The 21779-nt window shown below is 37.3% G+C and overlaps 1 protein-coding gene and 1 pseudogene across 1 annotated transcript in view; both read left to right on the top strand.

The window, feature by feature from the left end:
- The first annotated feature begins 1187 nt into the window (after nt 1-1187).
- LOC114621295 lies at nt 1188-19368 on the top strand (annotated as a pseudogene).
- The window catches only part of Capsl (calcyphosine like), a 32442-nt gene continuing 27126 nt past the window's right edge, over nt 16464-21779 (top strand). Inside the window, exon 1 of the mRNA XM_028767633.1 lies at nt 16464-16591. The gene's annotated coding sequence lies outside the window, so the exon portion shown is untranslated. The remainder of the gene's footprint in view (nt 16592-21779) is intronic.

A 21779-nucleotide genomic window follows, 5' to 3' on the forward strand; every position in this document is an offset into this window, starting at 1 on the left:
CATAGGTAGGCAACCAAGTCAGAGTAAGCCTGTGTTCCAGTTGTTGGAGCACGTACATGAAAATCAAGCTACACATCTATTACATGTGTGTATTGGGGGGTTAGATCCAGCCCTTATATGCACTTTGGTTGGTAGTTCAGTTTCTGGGAACCCCCAAGAATCCAGGTTAGTTAACTCTGTTGGTCTTCTTATGGAGTTCATATCCCCTCCAGCTTCTTCAATCCTTCCCCCAACTCTTCCACAAGACTTCCTGAGCCAAGGTTTCGCAGTGGGTCTCTGCATCTGTTTCCATCAGCTTTTGGGTGAAGCCTCTCAGAGAACAGTTATGCTAGGCTCCTGTCTGCAAGTGATACAGAGTGCTAATTGTGTCAAGAATTGGTTCTTGCTCATGGCAAGGATCTCAAGTTAAGTCAGTCATTGGTAGGTCACTTCCTCAGTCTCTGCTCCATCTTTCTTCCTACACTTGTATGTAGGACAAATTTGGGTCTAAGGCTTTGTGGGTGTGTTGGTGTGCTTATTGCTCCATTGGGAGTCCTGGTTTTTTGGAGGCTACAGGAGTTGGCCACTCCAGGTTCCATATCCCTCACTGCTAGGACTCTCAGCTAGTCACCCTCATAGATTCCCTGAAGTCTCCCCAACTCCAAGTCTCTGGTGGTCCTAGAGATGCACCCCAAGTGTTTCCATTCACTTTTCCAGCCCACTCTCTCTGGCTTTTCCTTTGTTTGATCCCTTTTCCCCACTTCCCTTCTCCTTCTCCTCAACCACCCAGTTAGTTCTTTTCTCCTCCTCTATACACCTCTGATTACAATTTTATTTCGCCTTCTGAGTGTGATTCAAGAATCCTCCCTGGTGGTTCATGCCAGTAGGATTTGCTGAGTGACCAACTTCCATGACCTAAGCATAGAGAATGTAATCTCAGTGGCATGGAGATCTTAGGTATAAGAGAAATTTTTGGTGAAGATTACCATGTGATATGGATCTGGGTCCATGTGCTTCATCTTAACCAATTGAGATACGGGGATAAAAGGGCCTGTCTCTATCTGTGTGCCGTGCAGTGGGCAGCTCCCTTACCTCTCCACATCATTTCCCTAGTTTCCACTGCCTTTTGGATATGTCAGTCTTGTCATCAGAAACCTATTGTGATTACAAAATGGAGTTATTTCCTGTTCCTAGGTTGAAAACATTGCCTACTGATGAATCGTGCTTCTGAAATTCTCCAAGAGCATGGTCACCAGGTGATCAACACTGTTTTTGATATACCGTTCATCTCAGGTACTTAAAAATTTACTACATTCTTCTACTTCATGATATCATAAAAATGATCTGATTTTTCTAGAAAAAGAATTTGTTATTTGAGAATTTTATACATGCATATAGTATGTTTTAAGAGGATCCTCTCCTTTTTTCCTCCTCTCCAACTCTCTCTTGATCCCCTAAATTTCCCAACCAACTTCATGTGCTTCTTGTTCTTGTTCCTGTTCCTGTTCCTGATCCTGTTCTTGTTCTTTTCTTGTTCCTCTTACTCTTTCTCTCTTCCTCCTCCTCTTCCTCCTCCTCCTCCTCTTCCTCCTCCTCCTCCTGCAATTAGTGTTGTCTCTATGTAAACAGATGGAGGACCATATACTAGAGTATTGGTAGACTTTCAGAAACCACATCCCTGAGGAAGTTTCTCTCCCTCTACAAGCAGCCATCAATTTACAATAGCTTTTCAACTTTAGGTGGAGCTTTGGGGGTTCCTGTTCTGTTGATATTGGGGTTTTGGCTGGCTTGGTCTTCTGAAAATCTTTGGCAGACTGTCAAATCCACTGTGAAATTTGCTTGCAGGAATGGCCCTGTTATGTTCAGAAATTACTGTTTCATTGTAAAAGTCTATTCTTATGGTTCTTACAATCTTTTGTAGTCTTTTCTTGACTCTCTCTGTGCCTGTGCATGTGTTTATGTGTGCATGTGACACAAATGTTGTATTTATAGCTGAGCATTCCACAGTCTCTTTATATTTGCAGGTCGTAAGTTGTGTATTTCTTGTTATCTACTGCAAAAGGAAGTTTCTTTAACCATGGTGGAGAAATCTACTGATCTATGGGTATAAAGATAAGAAATTGGGTTCAATTTACTATTTTGTACATTTAGCAGAATAGTAAAATTTAGTTCTTACATAAAATCTATAACCTAGCCAGTCATGAGTTTTTGATGCAGTTAACAGTATCAGGCATCAGTTTCATTTAGTGGAGTAGGCCTTATATCCAATCAGAAAGTGGTTGTGTAGTCCAATAAGATTTGTAGCATAATTGCACCAGTTGTCACATCTTGTCAGGCCACTATTGTAGCTTGAAGTGTTTATGTCTTTGTAGGGTTGTTGAATAAATTTCTCTCCTGGTATCATACACTGAACATTTAGCACTATGAAAGCTACATAGTGGGGCTGAAACTTCCAGGTCAGTACCAGTTTGATTTCTTCAGACCCTATGACTTGAGAATGTGATGCCATTAACAAAAGTCTTACCACAAATTTCTGGAGAGTTACCAAGAGCAATAGCAATAGGTTGCATTGTTTGGGGGTCTCTGAGAGGTCACTAACCAACAACTCAAACAAAACAAAACAAAACAAAACAAAACAAAACAAAAAAACCTAACCCATACCCATAAAAAGCACTGGGGCTTTTTACTTGATAATCTGTGATGTCTGGGAGATGCATTGCCACATGTTACAATAGACTAATTCTATTTTAACTCTTTTACTAAATGTATACTATACATTTTAGGCAGCGTCTGTATTATTAAATTTCCATATGTTTGTTTCAAGGGTCTTTAGTGTTAGTCATTCTAAATGCCTTTTAATTATGCACTAAGATATTAAAATGACCACATAATCATTTTAATATCGCCTCCTATTTAACAATGATTCATGCTGATGCTAATTTTTTAAAATTGATCCACTGCCTCCATTGTCATATCTAAAGTCAAGATAATCAAATTCTGTAGTTAGATAACTACACAAAGACCCCAGTAACTCAAATGTTAGTAGCAGAGTTGGATGATTTTGAGATTTTAGTTCCTCGGTTTCTCAGTGTGAGGGTTAACTTTGAAAACATATCTAAAAATAGACATCTATGTAAAATAGTACCCTGAGTCATTATAATTCTGAAAGGTCAACTGCAGACATTATTAATATTCAAATACTTATAAAGCATGTATAATCCACTTTAGTTGGGTTACTTACCACTGGCCAAATACTATTTCTGTGTTCTTTGTTTGCATCTGCTTGGATAAGCATCTGATTTCTCAGCAGTAGTATACATTCACCTTAATTTGGTAGTTTCTGTGGCCTTTGATAAACTCCTGAATGTTACAGGCTTCTTTTTAAAACAAACCATATGTAAACTCCGTGAATTAGTGAATCCACTTTGCTATGTGTTGTGCTCCAAATGTTGGTACTAAGTTACTCTCAATCATAGACCATTTTCTGTAGAAGAAAGTAAAATAAAAACATTCTATCTTAACTTCAAAAATGTCCTGATTGGCTACTTTTTCCTAACCAAATTATCAGTTTAAGATATTGAAACATTTGAATAACTATTAACACACTTCAACCTTATCAAGTAAATGACTTTAGACAAAATTACAAAGCAAGGTTTCTAGGGATCATGGGTAATATTTTTCCAATTTATACATAAATCAGAAGTGTGTGGAAATGCCGTAAAGGAATATGTAAGGTTTTGGAAGTCTGGGCTCTTATCCCTTCTGTAACACAGAATTCTGTCCCTCACTGTTTGCCATGTGTATGTCCCAAATGATTTTTTTTTTCTTTTTGGTTATAAGGGGCTGCCACAGTCATTCCAGTGGTTTGTTGTGGCTGCTTACAACTCGTAGCTCATGATTTACATTTTTAGATCTCTTCTGTTGATCAGATTATTTTCACCCCTTCCAACAGCCTTTGCTTATTTCAGTGAGTAGGTAGCAGATTGGAGCCCAGACGCTATAAGAATGTCTCAACTCTCAACTTGGAATCCTGAGTCTTTCTCCTTCTTTATGAATGTTCCTTACTTTCTTCAGTGTAGTAAGGTGTACAGAGTCTTAATATATTCTACAGGGTAGAGCTCATATCATAGTTCTGTGTTTTGTGGAACTTAATAAAATGCAGCAAATTTTCTTGCAAATATTGCAATCCTCAGAGAGATAGTCAGAGGTGAAATATTCCTAATTTCAAAAAGAATTGAAAGACTTCTGTAAATAATCATTAAAAATTAACAGTTGAAACAAACATGAGTTGTGCATTTGAGATAGACTATGTGTGACCTCTAGCTATCACTGAATTGGAGATTTTTCAGCAGGTCATTGATCGTTTGAGAAGGAACAGTCATGTAGGTATTGAGCTCATTTTGGAAAGCACTCTTCAATACTTTCCACTGTTTGATTCTCTCCATGCTGTTGTGTTTTGTTAATTCCAGCTGTCCGTTTGATTTTTTTTTAAATTAATATCCTCCACTCAGGATTAATACTTGACCTCTTTCATAAACTATTATAAAAATTACTTAACCAAATAGTAAATTCCCTCCACTTTTTGGTGTACAATGTGTAAAAACATTTTTATATAAGTAGTTCCTTTCCCTTTCACGTTTTGTTTGAAGTAGAAATGTAAATTGTGTCTAATATTTAAGTTCTCTTGGCCACAAATTGAAGTGTTTTTCTCTTCTTTGAAAGTCATTCAAGTGTTACTGTTATATCATGAGCTCAACAAAATTAAATGTAAGAAAATAGAATGTTGAGCATAAGCTACAATCCTATTACCATTATTAAGATATGGCTATATATTTGTCATTAAAGATTTTGTTTGCATCTAGTTTCCTATAGTCTATTGTCCAGGTCGCAAACAAGTTCCAGGCCTGCTAGAGATACAGAGAGAAACCCTGTTATCAAAAACACAAAGAAAATAACGAAAGTGTCAAATCATTAGTCTATGTTACTGGCCAATTGAGCATTCTGCGGTTGCCTCTATTATAATGAACATGGCTGCTATGTCTCTGAACCCACTCTGCAATGACAAGACCAGCTGGGGAAAAACAGTTATCTTCAGAACAAATCGATGTTTACCCATTTATTAATGTCTTCATTTACTGAGTTCTCCTTTTGTGAACATTTGCATATGATCCAGTGAATTTTATTTTATCTTTTCAGATGGATCTAATTATATCCTCCTTCCTGGATCTTAACTGTTATTTGATTGTTGTGAAAACTCTTAATTTTTTTTTAAAAATATGGCTCAATCATTTCTTACAGGGCCCAAATCTCAGCACTTCTGCAATAAAGTCAAAGATACAAAGTGAATAGTAGTGGGAATAGCAGTTAGTTCAGTGATCTACAGCTGGGGGAATTAAACCTTCAGATTATGCAAATGCTATTTCTCTCAATTCCAGTTTGGGACAGGCTGGAGTCAGTATGAACTGGACTGAAACGAGAATTCTTCCAATTATTCTTGAGCCATAAACTTCTACTCTGGATGAGAGACCACAGTTACATTTTTGGATCATTCATAGTGTCTAGAGCCAATGTATAATAAAGGATATAATTGTTTCCTCCCCTCCCCTCCCCCGTGGATAGCCACACTTTAAAATAAAGTTTATAGGCTTTTGGGAGGAAGAGAGTAGACTGGTTAGCACTTCACATCTCTGTCTGAGTTGTGGGATCTTTTCTTGAAAGACCTTGTTTTCCCTTTATTCAAGAGCTCTGTAAATACAAATTAATTTTTGTCTCTGTTTTGGTGATTCAAGTAATTTATCTGATTTCCATACTTGCAAACCTTTTTCCTCCCAGCAATATAATCTATTTTATCTGATAGAGAAAAACTAAAATAAATTCAATTCATACTTACCAAACTATGGTATGAAAGCATAACACAAATAATAGAACGTTCCCTCACTCATAATCATTGTAGGCATATCAGGTGTAACTTTTAATCATGATTGTCAATGGGACTTACAATTATTTTCTTTTTTTTAAATTTCATTTTATGTTTTTTTAATTTAATTTTATTTTTTTACTTATTTACTTTACATCCTACTCACTGCCCCCCTTCCAGGCACTCCCTCCCACAATACTTCCCCCCATTCCCCTGAGTTGCTGGGAACCCCCTGGGGGTGCCCCCACCTCACCGTGGCACTTCAAGTCTCTGTAGGGCTAGGTGCTTCCTCTCCCTCTGAGGCCCGAAAAGGCAGCCCAGCTAGTATAACATATCTGATTTGTAGGCAACAGCTTATGGGATAGCCTCCACTCCAGTTGTTCAGGACTCACATGAAGGTCAAGCTGCACATCTGCTACATATGAGCTGGGAGGCCTTGGCTGACCTCTGTATGTTCTTTGGTTTGTGGTTCACACTCTGAGAACTCCAAGGTCCAGTTTTGTTGACTCTGTTGGTCTTCCTGTGGAGTTCTTATTCCCTTCAGGGTCCACAATTCTTCCTCTTATTCTTCCACAAGAGTCTCCAAGCTCCATCCACTGTTTGGCTGTGGGTGTCTGTATCTGTTGGAGCCAGCTACTGGGTAGATCCACTCAGAGGACAGCATGCTCCTGTCTGCAAGCATAACAGTCTATTTAGTAGTGTTAGAGATTGATGTTTCCCCATGGGATGGATCTTAAACTGGGTCAGTTATTGGTTCACCATTCCTTCAATTTCTGTTCTATTCCCCATGCCTGCATTTTGGGGCTCTTACATATATTGGTCTATTAGCAATACATTAGCCTGTTCATTTACTTCTCTTTGAGAAATGTCATTATAAATTAATATATATCATAGTTCCCTGAGACTCAGACTACTGTAAATACTACTTTGAATTCATTATCTGTTATGGTAACCATGCCCATCTTGGTTTTGCTGATTAAATTCCATTCTTTTCTTCCAAAACATTAACGCCCAGCTCACTTATTTCATGTGGTAGTGCTCAGTACTTGTCACATAACTTTTTAACCTACAAAGATGAGCATCCTAGAGCTCATCAGTAATCCCAAAATTTTATTTATTATGTTAATAATTTATTAATTTTTGTGATTATAATTACATTGTTTCCCCCTTGCCTTCTGTTCTGTTTTTTTGTGTCGTAGATGCACATCCTTATATGTGAGCATATATATTGCTTGATGTACTTCTTGACTGTATATACCTGGACAATGTCCTTGATAATGTGAGATATAGTTAATTCTACAACTGATAAAGCCTAGTTCAGTTTGAGATATCAAAGAAGCAAGTAACTAAACTACATGACCCAATTCCACATTCTGTTTCCAAATGCAAATTAGTTAAGTTCCTGAGTAGAGTTCAGGTGAAGATTATTCTGTCTTGGCCAGGCTTGATTGCCTTGAAATTAAAATAATTTCCAAAGTGGTACTATTGGGGCTTTTCTTTTTTTTTGGGGGGGGGCTTTTCTTTAGTGTTCTAGACAAGACACAAAAATGTGAGCTAAAGGCTGCGATGGAGTCCCAGAGGCTTTCCACACCAGCAGGTCCCACAAACAGGAGAAAGGTTGGGAATTCCAAAGGCTGGAAGCTTTGATGACGGCAGGCCCCCAAAACACAAGAATGTGCATAGTTCCAAAAGGTTTTATTTTTATGGCAGATGGTAGATGGATCTGGATGTACCCCTGACCTGAGTTAAATAGGGTCGGACAAATGGAGGAGGGTCTGTGGAAGAATGCTTAATTGGCTCTGCTCTCTGGCCTTCATTAGTATGTAAATCTCTCTAGGGCCAGAGGCCTGTAGTCACGCCTCCAACCTCTACCTGTGCACTTTAGGAGAGGCTGCAATGGCCTACATGACTGAACAATGTAGGTGTATGGAGACTAGACTGTGTGTCAGGACACTGGGTTCTGGGGGTATGGCCAAACACCTGCCATTTCTCCCTTGGAGTCTCAGGGTTTCAGGCCCATGCCCAGCCAAGAACCAAGATACCCTTACTCAGTCCCACACAAAAACATAAATGAGAAGTGGGACCTGAGCTTCAGAGTATAATGCCAAACATTGTGAATAAATAATACATTATGCTTGTACAAAGTGAAGTAGAAATTTATTTACTTCCAGTGTTAAGGGGCCTTTGGAAGGTTCAAGGCCATTCAGAGTTATGTAGCTAGTAAAATACTCTGTCAAGTAAGCAAAACTTAATAAACCCTAAACTACTTTCTATTTTGATTTAAGTAACAAGAGTTTTTTTTTTTTTGATAAAGGAGAAAGAGCTGAAAGTTCAGAATCACAGATGTGTTCTAAAGACTACTTAACTATGTTTTCAGACTTGACTAGTATCCCACACAGTATGTCTCTGTTTTTTTATATATAGGTGGAGATAACAGCTATTCCTTTAAATGAGATTAGTAAATGGGAATATGCACAAATTATAATATAATAGAATACATTTATATTCTATTGCATATTCTAATATATAATAGAATACATTTATAAGTCATTATAAAGTCTCAATAAATATTACTTAGCTATATAGTCAAATGAATGAAAAGGGACAAAAATAGAGTATTTTAAATATCAATTTTCATAGATATGAAGCTAATGAAATAAATTATTTTGTATTATGATATTAATGTAAAACCCTATTTTGTTATGTATTTACCTTTTAAACTAATCAGTATTTTTTTCAGGTTTAAACAAACAGAAAAAATCATACCAGGTAATTAATTGGGGTCCACCTGAAGAGCAACAAAATAAAATTCAAAAACAATTTGATTTCCTTGTGAAAGAAAGCCTTCAAGGCAGGTAATTTGCATCAGATCTCTGAACAAAAATGTCATGAAAAAGATCATACAAAAAATAGATGAATGAGTTTAAGAGAAAAGGATGTTTGGATGGATGATGGATGGATGGGTAGATGGATAGACGAAAGGGTGGGTGAATAGGTGGGGTGGGTGGATAGGTGGGTGAATGGGCAGGTGAGTGAATGGGTGAATGGCAGATAGACGGATGAGTGAGTGGGTGGGTGGATGAATGGATGAATATATGGGTAGATGAACAGATGGATGGGTAGATGGATGACTATAAGTAAAACTGAAGTGTAAATGTTGGATGACGGACATGTGATTGGTTGGATGAATAATAGAATGGAGGGATAAAAAACTGATGCAAGGCAGCAATAGAGTGGAAAAAATACTATCACCACTCATTCGATCTGTGTTGTCTTTATTAATGAAGACAAATCTGTAGGAAGAGTATAGATGTGTCTTTCTTATAATACCTCATATGCAATTTTTATGTATTACATATTCAGAGAATCTAAGATAGAGATTTTAAGTTTTTATTTCAGAGAAATAAGGAATAATAATTTAAGATGGTGATTTTGTAAGTTTTTATTTGGGGTATAGTTTAGGAAGTTCAAGGTAATGGTACCACTATCAGCTGAACTCATGTAAGAATGTTGGTGAACGGCACCATAATGAAATGTATGTTTGTGCTCATCAAGGGAGTAGGGTTACTTGTTTTATAATAATTTCTAGAGAAATTACTCAGAGTCCCATGAGAACTATCTTAATCACCTAAGAAGTGTTCCCAAACACTTTCCATTAGACAGTGTCTCTTAAAGATTAAAACCTCTATATGGCCAAACCTCCAGCTGGGTGAGGATCTTAAACCACCAAGTCCACATTGTGACTTGAAGTTCTCTGCACAAGAGGCAGAGATCTAAGCGATCCTGGATTCTCACCTTGTGAGGGTTTTTGTTGTGGGATGCTGCACTATACTAATTGTAGTACTGTTTAGATACACATCCTCTCGTCCCATCTTGGACCAGGATTCTTGTGATTTCTAGATAGCAGGAATGTTATTACATTCTCTGTGCAGGAGTTTTATCATGCATTTCTCTAGTTTTATAGAAAGGTGTTTTTTTTTTTTTTAATACAGAAAATGATGTGAAGAAAGTTTCAGAGCAGAGTTCCTGGAAGAGTCACTACTAGGAGTGTCCATGAATGCAGCATTATCAACTAAGAATAGTTATGTCAGCATGCTTTGTACATAGAAATGAAGTTTAAATGAGTCTTGTAGTTTTATATTTAATGATTTAATTTCTAGGATAGAAAGAAGAAAATACTATTTTTGAGATTTTTTTTTAAAAAAAATCTAATATTATGGAATTTCTTTCTGTGAGGTAATTGAAAATAATGTAAGACGCACAGGGCTTAAAATCAGTTTCTATCATCAGTGTGAAAGTTGTCACCAAGTTACACAGATAGATGGGGAAATAATACAATCACTTGAGAACTTATATAAATGTGGTTTAAAGAGAAAATACAATCATATAATTGAACAATTTCATGAAGAACTCAGACCTATCATCAATCATATAATTGAACAATTACATGAAGAGCTCAGACCTATTATGGTCAGTAATAGCAAACAAGAGGGAACTGTGTTTACAACGATGGTGATGGGGTTTAAATGGAATGAGAGCAAATGGAAACATTTTAGGTGACAGAAACATGAGGAACAGATTACCAGAGTTGAAGATAATTGTTACAAACTGGAGAGATATGGTTGCAATGCTACTTCTCTAAAGTATTTTCATTGTGTATACTACAGAATAGTGTGAAATTAATGCTTCCTATCATGTTTGTTATACTTTCTTATTCTAGACAAGAATCCCAATCCATTGTAAAGCTATATGAACACTATGGGACTTTATGCAGTCCCTCGCTAAGCAGAAGTGACATCATGGATTCCTTAAAGAATGAGAATTTTGACCTTTTGTATTTTGATGGGGTGGATCTCTGTTCTTTTCTGGTTGCCGAGAAGATTGGAAAACCATTTGTAATTTTTCTTCATATACTGTCTAGTAGTATACAATTTGGACTCCCAAGCCCCTTGTCTTATGTTCCAATGTCTGATTCTCTCCCTGACTGATACTTCTGGGACCCAGTAAAGAATTTTCTGATGAGTATTGATTTCTCCATGAGACAAAAGAAAATGCATTCTCAGTTTGACAGCACCAACCAGGAGCATTTTGAATAAGGCGCTCAGCCAGTTTTGTCTCATCTTTTACAGAAAGCCAAGCTGCGGCTTCTTAGTTCTGACTTTGCCTTAGAATTTTCTTGCCCTCTGCTTCCCAAAACTATTTATGTTGGAGGTTTACTGGACAAGCCTGTTAAGCCAATACCATAGGTGAGTTAAACTTTAGCTCTTGGTATGGATTTCATGTAGAGATCTTCATTGCATTGGTAGTAGAGAAGTCCTGGGTCTGAAGTAAGTCATATTTCATTGTAGGTGTCAGTCCCTGATATTGGATGAACCCTCTTTTGCTATGGACTAGTTCTAAAAAGATTAATATTAGCTCTTCATTTACAGTTGATGTTTTTTTTTTTAGTTTGCCAGTTTGGATTTCATTCAGAGACCTCTAGGTCATAGGTGGAAATGGTTACCTACCAGATGAGCCTCTGAGAGAACTAGGCTGAAGCAGGGGACATACTCAAGGACCACATCTTAAACTACAGTGCTAGAACTTGTTCAACTCCAAGGTTGAAAACCTGCTTATATGATACAAAGTCTGCTTCTTTTGCCTTCCTGTAGTCCTGGATTTGATGGAACATCTCTGCTGGTTACTGTTGCTTGACAGCTGTCCTGGTGTCCAATAACTGATAACTGGGAAGACTTAAAGAAAGAACAGAGAATTCTTTGAAAACAGATGTAGCTGGGAAGAACTTTGCAGGAGTGGAACAAAGAACTGTGTCTGTTGTTATGTATCTCTAGCCCATTGAGCCTTTGGTGTTTGGTCTAGCAACTGTAAGCTTTCAACACTGTTCATGTAGTTTGAATTGACAAAATATTTTCACAGGACAATTTAAAAAGATAATAAAGAAGAATTAAATAGTTAAATTATGAGGCAAAAAGTTGCATATTATAATTTTAAAAAATAAGAATTACAAACAAATTCTACAAACATGATATGTTATCTAGGTATATGACATAGTTGAATGGATAAATTAATAAGTAATATATATGTACATGTATATGTATATATAAAAGTAACTCAAGAACAAATAGAAAATCTAAAGCTTGTAGATTGTATCATTAACAAATGATACGATTAACAAATTCTTTCATTAAAAATAAGCCAGTCCTTCAATAGGAAAGGAAGCACCTAGCCTCTCAGAGACTTGAAGTGCCAGGGTGGAGGGACATCCAAGGGCCCCCACCTGCTTAGAGAAGAAGGGGAGGGGGACGGGTGAAAGACTGTGGGGGGACTAGGAGGGGGCAGTGAAGAGGATGTAAAGTGAATAAGTAAAAAGATAGAACTAAAAAATTAAAAGAAAATATAGAGATGTTTTAGTGAATTTTAAATAAATAAGCATCTTTGTATATATAAAATGCAGAAAGAGAACAGTCAGCAATAATTATTTAGCTCTGTACCTGGAAAAGTAAAGTGAATGAATCATTCTTTAAATTTTCAGAGAAGATAGAATAAAATATAGGAGATGATCTATTCTGATAAGAGGTGTGAAATACAATACTTACTTGGTTTCTGCAAGGTGTATCTTAAGGAATTCATGGCACCCAAATCTGTAGAATTTGAGCTGTCCAGAGGATTAAGATCAGCTTAAAAGAACAAGAACACCCATTTTATTTGAGAAACAATGAGACAGGATTTTTCTGAAAAGAGAAGGGATAAATATGTCAGTTATGGAGAGGATATGAACTGAAGTCATACACTTAATAAAGGGTAATTGAAAGGACACTGAGTTAGACCAACAGACATAGAAAGTCGAATTAATAGACTATGTCAAGGGCATCTGGGAAGACTGGGGAGAATGATCAGATGATGCAGAATCTCAAAGGTGATGAGTTCAAAGAAAGAAAGTATATCTTACTGGGAGGTAGTATTGCAGCCAATACAAGAGAATGAGTGAAAAACAAACCAGCTTACTAAAAGTTAAAGCAAAAGCTTGCTGGGCTAGGAAGCCATTCACTGGGGAGTAACTGTGGGAAGACTAAATGTCCACTAAATTTGTCAGGGAGTATTAGTAGGCCATATTAGTAAATAACTGTTGTACAGCAAGCATAAAAATGAATATTTAATTATATTCAGCAAATACATGTCATTCAGTAGTTTTCAATGAACTAATTGCATAAAATTGGTTGATATTAACCAAAGATAGATAATAAATGTCTGATTAAATTAATCAACTGTTCTATAGATGCTGACCTGAAAATGAACTGAAAATACAAATCACAATTTTAGACATTTAAAAATTGGCTTCCATTTTGAACTAGTAAATGCTCCATTAACTCAGACCAACTCTTTTAAAGTCAATCATAAAATATGTGTTTGAAGTCCACCTTCAGTCTATCACAACAGTCCACCATCAGTCTATCACAACATTTTGTACTTCCCTCTTTCTCTTATGCTATTAAAAATGTCCTAGTATATAAAAGATAGGCTAGTGCCATGCAGATTGATTTTGAATTAAATTAAATGGATAAGTAAAGGTTTACCCCTGTACTTTAAATCATCAAAGAAATTCTACAGGAATGAATAGTCCCCAATCCATTTGATGAAATTGTTATTACTTGGTATCAAGCCTAGTAAACAAACCCAGAAGATAGTAAATTATATAAGACAGTGTGAAAAATTTGGTACAGTATATTTCAACAATAAATATAAAGTGGTACAACTGATGTTCAAGGTAGTTTAGAGTTGCCTCAAGTTGCTAAACGTGGAATGGTCATATCAAGTCAGTCTCCTCCTAGCAACGGATCTTAAACAATTAAAAAATAATTACCCAAGTTAAATCTTATGTATATATATTTATTTTTAAGGGTAATTCATGAGAGATCGGAAGCGAATCAAATTAGATATTGATCAATGGGTACATGGGTGCATGTACAGCAACACAAAAATCAAATTGACTGATACATGTTAGTATTTTTCTTGCACAAAAAGTATTATGGTATGTAATATAATGTGCATAAACTTCAAAATTGTATACAAAGTAAAGTGGACATCAGAAATGTCATATGATGTATATTTCCATTTGTGAATAATTTTAATAATACATCAACATGGAGACAAAATAACCAAATTGGTAGATTTAGGGCTCAGAAAAGGAAGGCGAGGAGAATGAGTGCTTGCTCAATAAGAGGTTTAGAAATCATATATGACTGGTGGTAACACAATGACTATACTAAATTAATGCATAATTTTACTTTATAATACATACATTTGCAATGTGCAAATTTCACTTAAATAAGAACTCAACAATATGGGCAATATACATCAACACCACACCAATCTGAGATTAGCCCTGGTGCTTAGTACTGAAAACACATTTTCCTGTTTCTACTTTATGTCATGGCCTCAAACAATAAAACAGGAGATGAAGTATAAAAAGTCAGTAAAATCAGAATATCATGGAATATTGAAGCAATATATGCTAAGTGGTACATTTGCCAAGGTCTACCCCATCCTGCTCATAATTCTTATGACATGAACATCATTTGTGGATTTCCAACCTATACTCAAGAAGGTTAATCACTCCTTTTATTTTTTTCATCAAGTATTCTCACTGCATTTTCCAAAACACTAGTGTCTCTAAGTCAATATGGAAAGCTCTCAAATCTCTTTTCCACCCATAGCCTTCAATGGAAGAGATGATGAGTCTGATACTGTAGATAAGATTTCAGTGAAGAAGCACATCCTCAACCACCTGAACTCCCAATTTCATAAATATTGTTAGACATAGACGCTCAGGATCTTGAACTTTTGCAGGTAGGTTGTGTGATAAGGACATCATGTGAGATGCATGATGTTGCCCAATCATTCCTAATTATTCAAAATATATGCTAGTCTCGGCATGGTAGCACGTATCTTTAACCCCAGCACTTGGGAAGTAGAGGTAGATAGATATCTGTGAGTTTGAGGCCAGCCAGGGCTACATAATAGAGAGATTCCTCTCCAATCAATCAATCAATCAATCAATCATCAATCAACCAAACAACAACAAAACCCATATATATATATATATATATATATATATATATTATGTGAGAATATGTTGGTAAATCTCATACAACAGCTCCTAATAAATCCACCATAAGCATGAACACATGAACACAGCACACGTGACACATCTGCACAGGGTCTATGAAAGGACTTTTATCATATAGAAAACGAGCAACTGAAGTATGAGTTTATTCAATACCTGGCCTGCTTTCATGTCATCGCTGCCTTGGCTTTTACAAACCACCACTTTTGCCTTCTTCCCTCTATGAATCTTCTAGGACTTGGAGAATTTTATCTCTCAGTTTGGAGACTCAGGTTTTGTCCTTATGGCCCTGGGCTCCATAATGACCATGCATCAGACCAAGGAAGTTATTAAGGAGATGAACAGTGCGTTTGGTCACCTCCCTCAAGGGGTGCTATGGACATGTAAGGATTCTCATTGGCCTAGAGATGTCAGATTGGCCCCAAATGTGAAAATAGTGGACTGGATTTCTCAGACTGACCTGTTGGGTAAGGATTACAAAGATCTGTCATTTCACTCCTATTTACATCTTTTAAAGACTCACCCAGTGTCTCACTGGGCACTGATACTGGCAGAGGAAGACGCTGATTATAAAGATAAGTCTCCAGAAGGCAGGAAAGAAGCTAGCTGGAGTTCTTAGAGAACCAGGCTGTGCTTCAGACAGGATGTAGCAGCAATTCCTGTTTCCTTTTCAACTCAAGAAAGGTCTCAAGTCTCCAAGTAAACTTCTTCCTTGAATGACATCTAAGCTGAATATAGCCATTTTAATCTGATCCTAGATATATGAACTGCAAGGATAGAGTCCTGCTAGCAGGCTCGCAGTGTCCATACGAACACTTGCTTGGCATAGGCTTAGCGTGAATATGAGTGGAAACATGCAGACACAAGTTACTTGTCTACTAAGGTTTGAAAAATGCAAATCTTCTTATTGAAGTTTGCAGGGTTTGAGGATACAGGAAATTACTTGCATACCAACCTGAATAACCCCAGATAGAATATTGAGACACTGAGTCACTAGGCAACAGAGAGTTCATTATGTTTCAAATACTTGTTCTTGTTTCTGTACTGCCATGTGGAGACCTGCCTCTGCCACACTAAATGGCTGGATCAGAGTTTCAAAATATGAGTTTACAGACTGAAAATTAGCTGGGGAATTTTAGACACAGGTGCTTTTTAGTAAAACTGCAGCTATGTGACAGAGGAAGGGCTTACTTTCCAGGGAACATGAGTAGATTCCATGTGAAACACATCCCAAGATGAATTCTTTATAATCATCAATAATACATTAGCTTGCTCTCAGCATGGAGCAACTGACAAGACCTGTAAATACAGAAGTGAAAGTCTACTGTGCCCATACTGCAAGCTTCTCTCCAAATAGAGGAAGCAATACACAGAGAATACAGTTAGTGAGAAAGCAGGTGTGCAAAGCATGAGAAAGCATGGGTGAGAAAACTGAAGAAAACGTTAACAGTCGGGGAAATGGATGCGTGCAAGGATAGGGGACCTGCCTATCTTGTCACTGTCTGCTCTAGCTGTCCTTGGCTTCTCAGTCCAGAGAAGTCAGATTCTGGACTGAAGTCAGAATCGGTGTGGTGAGTCAGATGAACTTTACATTCTGGAATATCCCCTTTTTAATTTCTATTTTTCACTTAATTAAAAAAGTATAATTGCATTATTTTCCCCATCTCTGCTCTTTCATCTACTCTGTCCATATACCACCCCTTACCTACCTCCTCTCCAATTCACAGAGCCTTCTCGCCTCTAATTATTCACATGTATATATATATATGAATAATATATATATATGTGAACTTATAAATACCACCGTCTAAGTCTAGTCAGTGTTGCCTGCATGTATATATTTTTAGTGTTGACCATTTGTTATTGGATAAAACCAATCAGGGTGCTCATTCCTGAGGGAAGTTAATTCTCCCTCTCTCAGGTATTAATTGCCTATCACCCTCCATCTAGTGACAGGCCCATGATATCCCATGTATACCGGGATGTCAGTTGATGCTGTTATTGTCTAGGCTAGACAGCAGTGTTGTGGAGATTTTGTGGGTATAATTTCTCTATCACAGTTACAAGGATTTCATGACTCCCTGGCTCTTAGGATCTTGCCATTCACTTATCTGGGCTGTGTCCGGTGCCTTAAGTGCAGAAAATGAATTGTAGGTGTATCAGTCAGAGCCAGACACCCCACAGTCAGCTGTTCTGTACATTTTGACTAGTTGTAGCTTTCTGGTCTCTATGAGCTTCCAAAAGAAGATTATTTGATAAGGAGCAAGATTTATACTTTGGAATGCACGTAGGAAACCACACTGGTTTAGGAAAGTGACATTCTTTTCAGTGCATTTTGAGTTTCTATTGGTATTTCTTGGCTCTGCTGTTTTACCTGGTATCTGAAGCTTTTTATGCTGAAATCTTGGACCATCTTTCTGTTTTACACCAGCTCATCCTAGCATCCATCTGTTTTTCACTCATGGGGGATGAACAGTGTAAACGAGGCCATCCAGCATGGAGTACTCATGGTAGGGATTACTGTTTTTGCTGATCAACCTGAAAACATGGTCTGAGTAGAAGCAAAGAAAATTGGTGTTTCTATTCAGATACAGGCACTCAAGGCAGAGACGTTTGTGTTCACAATGAAAGAAGTCATAGAAGACAAGAGGTATGCAGCTCTCTGGGGTTGTGGTTCCTTAGGCTGAATTCAGGCCTGACACAGGGATCTGTGTAGTCTGTTTTCCAGTGAAATCAGAATTTTGTGGGATGTGTTAAAACAGGTGTGTGATTCTTAAGGTTCACATCTTTCCCTTGGTATTAATCCTAATCTTAGGTGAGGTGCAGAGAGTCTTCCTACTGTGGTGTGATGACTTTTTAATTTACTCAGTATCTTTCAGCTTATGTATGAGATGCCTACAGGCTTCCGACTGAATCAGAAGAGGACTCTTTCAGTTACTAATCTATTGTGAAAGGGTACCATGATCAAGGCAACAAATGAGGGAAAACGTTTAATTGGAGATTGCTTACCGTTTCAGATGTTAGTCCATAACCATCATAGCAGGGATGTGGGTACAGCCAGGAAGGCATGGTATTGAGGCAGTAGCCTACAGTTTACATCCTGGCCTGTAGGTAGGAAAAAAGAGAGCAAGATTGGGTCTAGTATGGCCTTTTTGAAGCCTCTGGTGACAAACTTCCTCCAACAAAGTCATAGTTCTTAATCCTTCCTAAACAGACCAGCAACTGGAAAATGAGCATTCAAATGTATGAGCCTATGGGGTGGGGGGCATTCTCATTCAAACCACAACAAGGACCTTTGCATATTCTTAATATGGTTGGTCTCCTCTCCTAAGGTCTTGTGATGCTCCTCACAGAACTGTCTCTCCAACGTTTTTGTCTTAGGAGACCATGTATTAGCTATGATTTTTTATCTACCCTTGAGTTCACTCATAATCTACCACTTTCTCTTCGATTTGCAATATCTCCAACATGTGTGTCATTATTGTTCGCTCCACACTAGCACCTAGAAAGCATGCACCATGAAGAAGCAGTGTGGACCAGTTTCCACTCTGTTCCTAGGGCTCAGGAAAAGTCTGTTATAAAGGAACTTTTCATTAATCTAGCACAAGTGAGACAAGAACAGGTCACCCACATATCTCTTGCCCATCCAGCAAGATGATGTTCACAACCAAACAGGAGTAAACACTCAGGTTTCAGTGTCCTAATCGCTTAATCAGATATACATCCTGTCACACATCACTTAATCAGATATACATCCTATGGTGTATGTTCAGATGTATTTAAATGTGAGCACACACCTTCAGCACCATAGGCACAATCTTTCCAGACATAGTCATTTTAAAAAATTCCCCTTCAAGGAAGATAATTTTGATCCTTTATGTATAGGGTTTTTATTTTTAGCATTTTATTAAATGTTTAGTTGGGATTCAGGTAGGTAGTGTCAAGGGTATTGGATACCGATCTATGGGTATGTGTATGTTTGTGTGTGCATAGGTATTATGTGTATATTATATGGTCTCAAGTATATTGCACAGCCCATAGGTAACACATTCTCTCTATATCTGCCCATAGGTATAAGTCTGCAGCAATGGCTGCCAGAGCCATCCTGAGCTCTCACCCCTTGACATCTACCCAGTGTCTGGTGGGCTGGATTGACCACATCCTACAAACCAGGGGAGGAGCACACCTAAAGCCCCATGCCTTTCAACAGCCATGGCATGTTCAGAACCTGCTGGATGTCCTATTGTTTCTGTTGGGGTTCATTCTAGGCACCTTGTGGCTATTTAAGAAAGTGCTGAGCTTGTTGCTCAGGTCTCTGGGTGGGACATGGAAGGAAAAGAAGTTGTAATGTTACGTTTGACCTGGGGTAGGACGTTGAGATCTCTGGCTCTTTAAAAGCTTTTCTCCACTCAACATGAGGAACTTCCAGTTTTCTCTTGCCGCTTGTCCTTAGTATTTCTGCTTTTTTTTGTCATAATACTTATACAATACACTGACTTCCTGGTGACTCATCATTATCTGGATCCCCCTGCTCTGGTACAAATCTTCCTTTCCCAGACATTTCTTTCCTTTACTCCTTTCTGCCTTTTACAGTCTTCTGACAGTTTCATTCCCCTGTGAGGTCTTGTTCTTCAATTTTTATTTCTTCGATCATTTGAGATAAACCCCCACATATTTGACCAGTTCTTTTGACTCCTTTATTTTTCTTATCTCATAATCTCTCCTTATGGCTTAGCATATCTGCTCGGCTCCATTGTACTGGTCCCATTAGATGGGACCGGCCACTCTCAGAGTATAATATAAACCATTTTGTCTGACAATGGCAATATGTGAATGAAATATTTTTTTTCTTGAGAGAAATCAGCGTTAAAGTGCATGTATAATTGAAAGCTTGGGAGAAAACATTTTTGATATACTCTGATATGGAAGAGTTATTTCTTGATGTTTGAGAAATTAAAATAAGGAAAGAAAAGAAACTACAGTTTATTCACTCATTGCAGTAACAGCTATAGGTAAAATGGAATGAACCAGAGATTTATAACTTGGTATAGAATGAAGTTCAATGTTGTTAATTAAGAAGATTCATAGAGAAGCAATAAATATAGAATGCCCTATTTTTTATCAACATGGTAGGAGTTAAAGGACTATGAACAATGTATATTTACTCAGAAAATATTATATAAAAGATGTACATACCAGGAAATCGTGTGAGGGTTCATTTTCAATGTATGGATGAGGATATTATAATTCAGATTACATATAGCCTCAGATATGCACATGTGCTAGTACTTTATATACAAAACACATTAAAATAGAAAAAATAGTTGAATGTTTAAAATAAAATATGTATAGAAATGAGCATACCTCTTCTCTTCAGCATTTTTATAACTATGAAAAACATAGAAATGAAAATCTATTATGACAGTTGAGAAAGTTTAATTTGGTTTTTAAATTTTCAGATTGAAGATAAATAAATTGCAAATGATCTTGCAATCCATTATCTGTATTTCATAGTTGTGTAGATATCATTTGAGAATGCATTATCTTTGCATAGGATTGAGAAAATGAGTAAATAATTGGTAATGTTGAACTACTAGAAAGAGAATGAGAAATGGGTGTTCAAAAAGAGCAATATCGTTACTTTATGGGCTTAAGAGCTGACCAAGAATTCACGATTTTATTTGACAAAGAAAGGAAGAGCTCAACACAGAGGTACAGATATGAGATTGTTTTTATAATCACAGTTAACCTGTTTATTCTCTAGATCTGAATATATATATGAATATATATGTATACGAATATATATAATATTCTCCAAAACAAAAAACCCAGCAGTCTTTTCCTAGTAAGGCATGGGCCTAGGAATCATATTTCAATCTCCAAATCCCATTTCCCATGTAAAGGAGCTATGATGCCTTGGAAAAGTGTGGTTTGAAGAACTCATTTCCAGTACTCTAGTTCAGAGCCTTCTGTCTACCTGATTTCATTCTACCCAAATCACATCCAACTTCTAGACCAAACATTTCTTCTCCTCAATCTTCTCACTTCATATCAGACACAGAAATGACGAAAGAAGTCCACATGGTGAGATCTGCTCACAAAAGTGCCAGTGATATGAAAGATAAGACTGGATCTCACCAGTCAACCTATCAACTTTACAGGAATGTTTGTCAATGAGAATTACCAGATGCATCCCTGGACTCAGGACTAAAAAAAAAAAGATTATAAATTTCATCAAAATTCAAGAAGTGTTTTTTTTTAAAATATACTATAAAGAAACAGAACAATAACATTAAGAAGAAAGAACGTAAGGAGAAGAAACACCCAAGTGAGGCCTGAGCACACACAAATGTAAGGCTTTTCTATCGAAAAGATAAAGCAAATTTAGAGCTTGAGAATGGAAATCAATATGGAGTTCAAAACACTGAAGAGGGTTCAAAATGAAATGAAGATAGAATGAAAACCACAATAGCTCAATTAGAAAGCTCAAAGAAAAAAGTAGCAAGTAGGAAAAAAAATCAAGCAAAAGGTGAAATATTGGGACTCAAAGATAAAGCAGAAGATCTAGACCAAGTAAGCAAAGACCCAGACCCTCAGACCCAGACCCAGACCCCCAAACACCCAGACCCCCAGACCCCCAGGCCTCCAGACACCCAGATACCCAGACACCCAGACACCCAGACACCCAGACACCCAGACACCCAGACACCCAGACCCAGTCCCTCAGACCCAGACCCCTAGACCCAGACCCAGACCCAG

Source organism: Grammomys surdaster, unplaced genomic scaffold (genome assembly GCF_004785775.1).
Source record: "Grammomys surdaster isolate TR1022 unplaced genomic scaffold, NIH_TR_1.0 174, whole genome shotgun sequence".
In the NCBI taxonomy this organism is placed as follows: Eukaryota; Metazoa; Chordata; class Mammalia; order Rodentia; family Muridae; genus Grammomys; species Grammomys surdaster.